General features: G+C 34.0%; 1 protein-coding gene across 3 annotated transcripts in view; it reads left to right on the top strand.

Moving 5' to 3' along the window:
- Positions 1-3215: 3215 nt before the first annotated feature.
- exp (expansion) overlaps positions 3216-6670 on the top strand; it is a 248645-nt gene continuing 245190 nt past the window's right edge. Inside the window, exon 1 of one of the 3 annotated variants that reach the window (XM_089648887.1) lies at positions 3216-3422. The gene's annotated coding sequence lies outside the window, so the exon portion shown is untranslated. The remainder of the gene's footprint in view (positions 3423-6670) is intronic. The other 2 variants (XR_016305059.1, XM_089648905.1) reach the window with 2 other exon arrangements.

Raw genomic sequence — 6670 nt, 5'->3', positions numbered from 1 at the left:
ACTTTTGCTTTCGTTTGTACCCGTGTGAACCCGCCGATGTGAATTTTTAATTTATAGCATCATTTAAGTGTTATGTAAAATGATAACATTAAATAAGACAGATAAATTAAGAACATCGTCGGTTCAGCTACAAAATTGAATGAATTATCTTTATCCTTAGAACGTGGTGGAAAATTTTTGCGTATCATTTATCATACAAATATGACGGCCTCGGTAGTCGAGGGGTAATGCTCTTGACTAGCAAGTTCTAATCCCGGCGTGCGCAAGTAAATTTTACTAGATGAATTTGTGTTATTTCGAAGTTTATTCATTTAAAATAATATATAGTATATTTGCGGCACTTTACAGAGTGGAATATACTCTCAGTATCGCCTTGGTGTAAGACCACTACTCTGAATTGAAACGTTGCTTGAAATGGCTTCAGCTGTGTTTGGTGACCAGATCTGAATAGCCAGGTACTCCCCCACCTTCCTCTGCCCCATATCCTTCCCCTCGCATAGGAAGCCATAGTCTCACTGGTTTCGGACGGATGGGAGCAGTTCAGACTCGACGGTATTCACATAAAAAATAGAAATAAGAAGTAATTTACTATAAAAAACAATGATAAAATGACTTTTCAAAATATATCTTTATTACTACTAAGATGATGTTATATACAAACTAAAATGAAATTGATTTAGGTAAGGTGTTGATTTGTACAATAAAGACATGTAAATTAACCCAATCACGTAAAAATTTACGTTGACGTTCCCGTTTAATTACCGTTTTCTCCGAACCTGCCTTCAACTTGCGATTATTGCGTGATACTGAATACAAAAACCAATCACCACATAAATTTCACAGAGAATTTAAATATGAAGATTACAGATATCAATGCAATTCTTATCGGCTCACCATAAGTCCGATATTCAAATTAAAAATTGTAGCCCTGGGCGGAGAGAGAAAATAAAAAGTTGTTTTATCATTAAAATCTAGTGTTCAATCATTGGTTTGCGTACGCTCTATTTCCCCAGGCAATTTGTTCCTCGCAATACTAAATAGGAAGGTATACTTAGACTTATTACATACTTGAAGCTTATGTCTGATATAAGCAAATTGGCTACCTTAGTTTCTACCAACTGGCTTTCACACTGACCGAAACGCTCGGCTGGCTACATAGTCCATATCCAAAGATTCTATTAAGTGACTACATAGAAAGATACAGCAGGTTAGGGGGTGTGTGAAATATTTTTTCCATAGATATTGCCTCCCTAAGATCGCTAACATAAGAAGCGCGGCCAAAACCAAGCTTGCAAAAATGGCCCTACTCATCCATAATGAAATTTTTCACAAACATCGATAATTAGTAGTTCTGTGAACAGTAGACTTCGCTGTTGGTTATTCCGACTTGACAGCTCGCAACAGTCGCTCATGCGCTTTGGCGGAATAAAAACGTATTATCAAACACGGCTACCATCTTGATAGGATTGACCGGAAACGAAATACACAAACAAATTTACAGACACATGAAATGCATAGTTGTCTAAACTGGACTTTGCTACGCTCGGTCACTTATTGTATATTTTTTAAGCTTTGGATCTCTCTACAAAGTGATGTTAGAAGGTTAAAACTAATTGTTTTTATTCCACACGGAACATTTTATTTAATTTTTTCCATCTATCAAATTTCATATACCATAAAATGAAGAAAAAAATCTCACGAAGGCGCCACTTGTGAATTTTTTAGATGTTTTTCATTTGGTAAAAAATAGTGTAATTTAATTCAACTTCCCTTTTTACAAATTTTTGACATTTTTCGTCTAAAATCCTGTCTGGTTGCAATTTCTTTCCAGTACCAACTGATCATTACGCCGATGGAAAATATACAAAATATATTTTTGACTGAGCGTATGGTGTTTTAACTTGATCGTTTTTCTTTTCGCCTGTCTGTGAATTTGTTTGTACATTACGTTTCCGTTTCAAAATGGTAGCCATCTTGATGGTTCAGTAAAGATTTTTTTTCAAATGTGAAATTCGTCGTGTTTATTCAATGACGTTTTTTTGGAAGAATTGAGTAATTCCTTGTTTGAAAAGTTTATGGTTTATAATTAAATAGGTAGGTTTGTGCCTACCTATTTACAAACCTTAAGATTTCAGAGGATATTTTGGTATTGATTTATTAATTAAGAGAAAATTAGAAACATTATTGTACTGTTCATACAACTACTAGTTATGAATCAATCCACAAGGATTCTTGTATATTTACTTTGCATTCGATTTTTACTAAAAGTAAAGTGCAAAGCATTGAATGAATATTCTTCATTTTTGTCAAAACATCGAATAGGTCATTCAATATAATATTCAAGGTTTTTTCAATATCTATACAAGAAACAAGTTTTTAGTAAATTTGGCCTAGCCAAAACAAATATTTATAATAATTAATGAAACCGTATCCGGGTAGATAAATCCAAAACATAAATGAAAATGAATGGCACTTTATTAAATTTACCACTTATTAATAATATATGTTACAAGGTTACACTTTGTCACACGTGGATCAATATTTATTTATGCCAAGAGTTAATACTTATATGTGTGGAGAGTTGTCACATTTCAAGAATACTTAATAATGTTGAATGTCCATTTGACTTTATCTCGTAACGGCGTAACTATTAAAGTATCCGCTAACTAGAATGCGTTTTTGATGGCATAAGGATGACCTGTTGAAATAGTGATTCACCTTGTAACATCCATTCCCCTCGGGTCGCCGTATTTGTATTTGTTTAACATACTATGTTGGACAAACGAATTGTGAAAAAGCAGTTTCTAAAATACATACGCACTTAATAAACAAGTATGTATAATACAACAAGCTTCTTCACAAAAAAATCTTGTTTAAATGGACATGAAATTATTTGATCAACCGCCTCTGCAGAAGAGTTATGAAATTTCACATTTCGCAGACATTTAACGTGCAAGACGAACATGACGCAAAATACCACTTCAAGCAAAAATAACACATCTCAACTTGTCTACATTGTTTGTTCGACAAAACTGAAACGAAAGTATAATTATAGTAGCTTGATCTGATATTAGTTTCGTTGGTCGTGTGATTGGGGACTCATCGAGCACACTTTTCTCTCTCCGCGTCCCCGTGAAGGCTGTGCGGGCGCGTCACCACCGGGTTAACTCATCTAGTGTTAAGCTATCACTCGATGCGATATTATCTCCGTTACGCCGTCTGAAGAAGCTTTCAGCAAAACTCGCGCCACCTTCAGATACGCCGGTCGGGTCGTCGCGACGCTAAATAACCAATATTGGGAAAATAATTTTATATTGAATATTATTAACGAATCAGTTGTTTTAGTTGTGTTTGAAGTGAAGTGATTTGTGATACATTATCGAGTGGTGTTTGTGATCACAGATAAAACTATAAAACGAAAGGTGATTTTAATAAATTTAATACTTATTTATTTTGTGTAATGTAATTTATTTAGGATATTATTGCTGTGTTGAAACAAATAAGGGCTAAGTGATAATCTAACATGAAACTTTTTATTTATTTTTTAGCAGCTTAGCAGCTGTCGTTTATAAATAACTAGCTGACGTGTACCCGGCGATGATGGGGTTATTCTTAAGAGATAGATAAATAAAATTGCAGATTTTTTCTGAGGCCTTTTAAAGATATACAATTCCGTAGTACATTATTTTGATGTATCTCATAACATTTAGCCAGCTTTAGCAATGTAGTGATCGAAAAAAAAATTCCGACTTGGTTATAAAACATCGACTTTTCTCTAATTTTTATAAATTTAATATGCATGTATTATATATGTAAACCTTCCGGAAGAAATTTTCTAAATGATAGTGAAAACTCTATCAAATTCCGTTCCGTTTTTTAGAAAAACAAAGGGCAAAAACAGACAGACGCGGATAGCGACTTTATTTTATACTATTTAGAGATTAGATATTATAGGAGCTTCTAAATATTTTCCATATAATATTTAATTGTTAATAGAAGTTTAAAGTAACGTAAACAAGTGATATATTATGGTAATAACTTAAAATGCTTATTGAATAGCACTAAACGTTGAATTGTAATTTGAGTGTATTAAGCCTCTTAACCCAAAAATTATCTTTGACTCTCTTTAAACTTTTCCACCTTCGTTCTCTTTTAGTATTTAAAGACTCCAAGATGTCACGATTTTCCAGAACCATTTTATTTTACTGCTGAAAATATATTTTTTTATATTTTTTCATTATATACATTGTTACATATATATTTTAATAGGTAGTAGGTAGGACCTACCTATAGCTTTGAAGGAAGGCAAGGCACTCCACTGTCGTCTTTTTTCCAAAGAATTTTCAGCCATCATAAAATTCCATTTTATTATGTTTCAGTATGCTATTTTTGTTGCAATGTAAGATAATTTGTAAATTAGTAATAACTGTTTCAGGCGCATACCACTTAACAAGTTTTAATTAATTAATTAAGTGCCTTACAAGCAATATCACAGGCAATGAAAAATGTTTCCGGGCAATTTATGTACTTGTTAACATTTTCATCACTTAGAAGTTGATGTAACAAGTTACATTATGTCTAAATGTAAACAATAAACTTAGCGATAAGAACGCAAAAATAAACCAAATGGTCACAACATTTTTACTATTACAAATAACTGAATAATATTTTTTTAATTTGCCATTGACCAATAATTATTTAAAATATAAAAACTCTAATCTATCATAAATAATTTATTTGTAAAATGCCATCGGCCATAAATTTCTTTAAGCGGGGCCAAACTTTTTAGGATTAGTACCCGATAGCAAGAATGTTTTTGAATTACCTTTATATATTTTACGAAATCAGGTACCTACATTATCTTCAGACCAACTTTTGAGACCCTATTTTTGTTGTGAGTGTGCCTGTAATGTACGCGTGTGCTGCTATTTATTCAATCAAGAAACCAGCAACTTGGATAATAAGCGCCATCCCGCGACTATCATCTCAAAATGCTTCCCAAAATATTTATTTTTAAAACGTATTTATTTTTAGGGTACTTCCTAGGTCCATAATCATCATATTTCAAAGAAAAAGAATCCTGTAATGTTTAATTATTTTGTAATAGGCTAAAGACCCCTACATTACTCGTGTATTTCTAAATCATGATGACGTCGAGAGTAATTTTCCTATTTTTTTTTTTCGTCAAGTTTGCAAATTTTCACCAAGAAGTATCAAAATTCTGTTTTAAAGAGAGCTGAGCATAAATGATGGGGTGTTATAATAAAATTTTATGTACATAAACTACTTCCTCTTATTTCGTAAGTCAATTGCGTAAAAATTCATTTATCTCGAAATAAAACTGTAGATTTATAAAAAAACAAACTCACCAATAGATTCTTTTCTTTATATCGGTATATATATATTTTTATAAAGAAAGTCAAACATTCCCAAGTTACGAATAACCTGACAATATTTGAAAATCTCCTACTACCACCCACAGTTAGCCGAAAATGTTGCTTGTGTTGTGATGGAGGACTTAACCAGCCGAGGAATTGAACACACAACGCCTGGGTGGGACCCAAACGCGATGTCAACTCGGCCACCGACCGGTCAATATAAAATGCATTCGTTTATGATGACAGTAATAGAATAGTCAGCACTTCATCACCTTTCTCTTCCCCTCTTTACTACCTTCAGCCCACAACACACCCCAATTGGGGATGCCATAGTCTTACCGGCTCCAGACGGTAGGGAGCAGTTAGGCGGTATTAACATAAAAAATAATAAATAAATAAGATTATTCCAGATCGATGGGTAGGACTCTCGACTGGTAAAAGAAAGGACTGAGTTCAAATCTTATAGTGAGTTTCTCTTTTAACAAAAATCTATGTAAGAAGGTCAGTCTTACAAATAATACATAGCTCATGTACTTCTGCCTTAGTGGATCTGACAGTCGCGTTGTCCCTGATGATGAATATCTACTGAATCTTTGAATAACCATGTTGGATTGTTCCTTTTTATAAACGAATGAATGTGACTATTTTACGATAGCAGTCAGAAAAAGTGCCGCTAATTTATCATCTTAAAAGAATACTCCAATAAATCACGTCGCATTCCAAGCAAAAAAGTGTAAAAATGAAACCCATTATGGCAGTGGGATGCTGGTCTCGGATGAGCTGTGCCTCGCATGAGCACAGTAGTTTCTAATCACAATAATACACGGTCAGAGGATCGAGAGCCGAAGATGATCGACTCTCACTGGTGCATTCCTGGGCGATGGATCTCTCTCGCCTCTTGGCGAGGGTATGGTGTGCGAACTAAAAACCTCGAACGCTCTTCGAGAAAATTTTCTCCGCATGCAATTGAAGATTAGATAAACGCTCATGAGTGTTTTCTAGTTAACCAAGCGACCGTGAAATATCAATTTAATTAAAACAGAAATTAAAACACACCATTTTTCTTTATCAATTCTTCATGCCATGCATGTAAAACAGCCCGCCTGTCCCGGATTCCTGGAACTCGTGGAAATATGACCTCCCCACTGGGAAATGTTGTAAAGCAGAAGGGGATGTTATTTAGATTTAATAATACCCTAACAGTAAGCACCGTTAAACCAATTTGGGAGGTGGTTATGAGTAACGCCGCCAGGGAACGATTTATCTGATAACCAACACCTCTGCCAAAGATC

This window comes from Hesperophylax consimilis, chromosome 3, assembly GCF_061612785.1.
Source record: "Hesperophylax consimilis isolate HC1 chromosome 3, BYU_Hcon_1.0, whole genome shotgun sequence".
Classification (NCBI taxonomy): Eukaryota; Metazoa; Arthropoda; class Insecta; order Trichoptera; family Limnephilidae; genus Hesperophylax; species Hesperophylax consimilis.
This window is presented reverse-complemented; position numbering and strand designations above follow the sequence as displayed.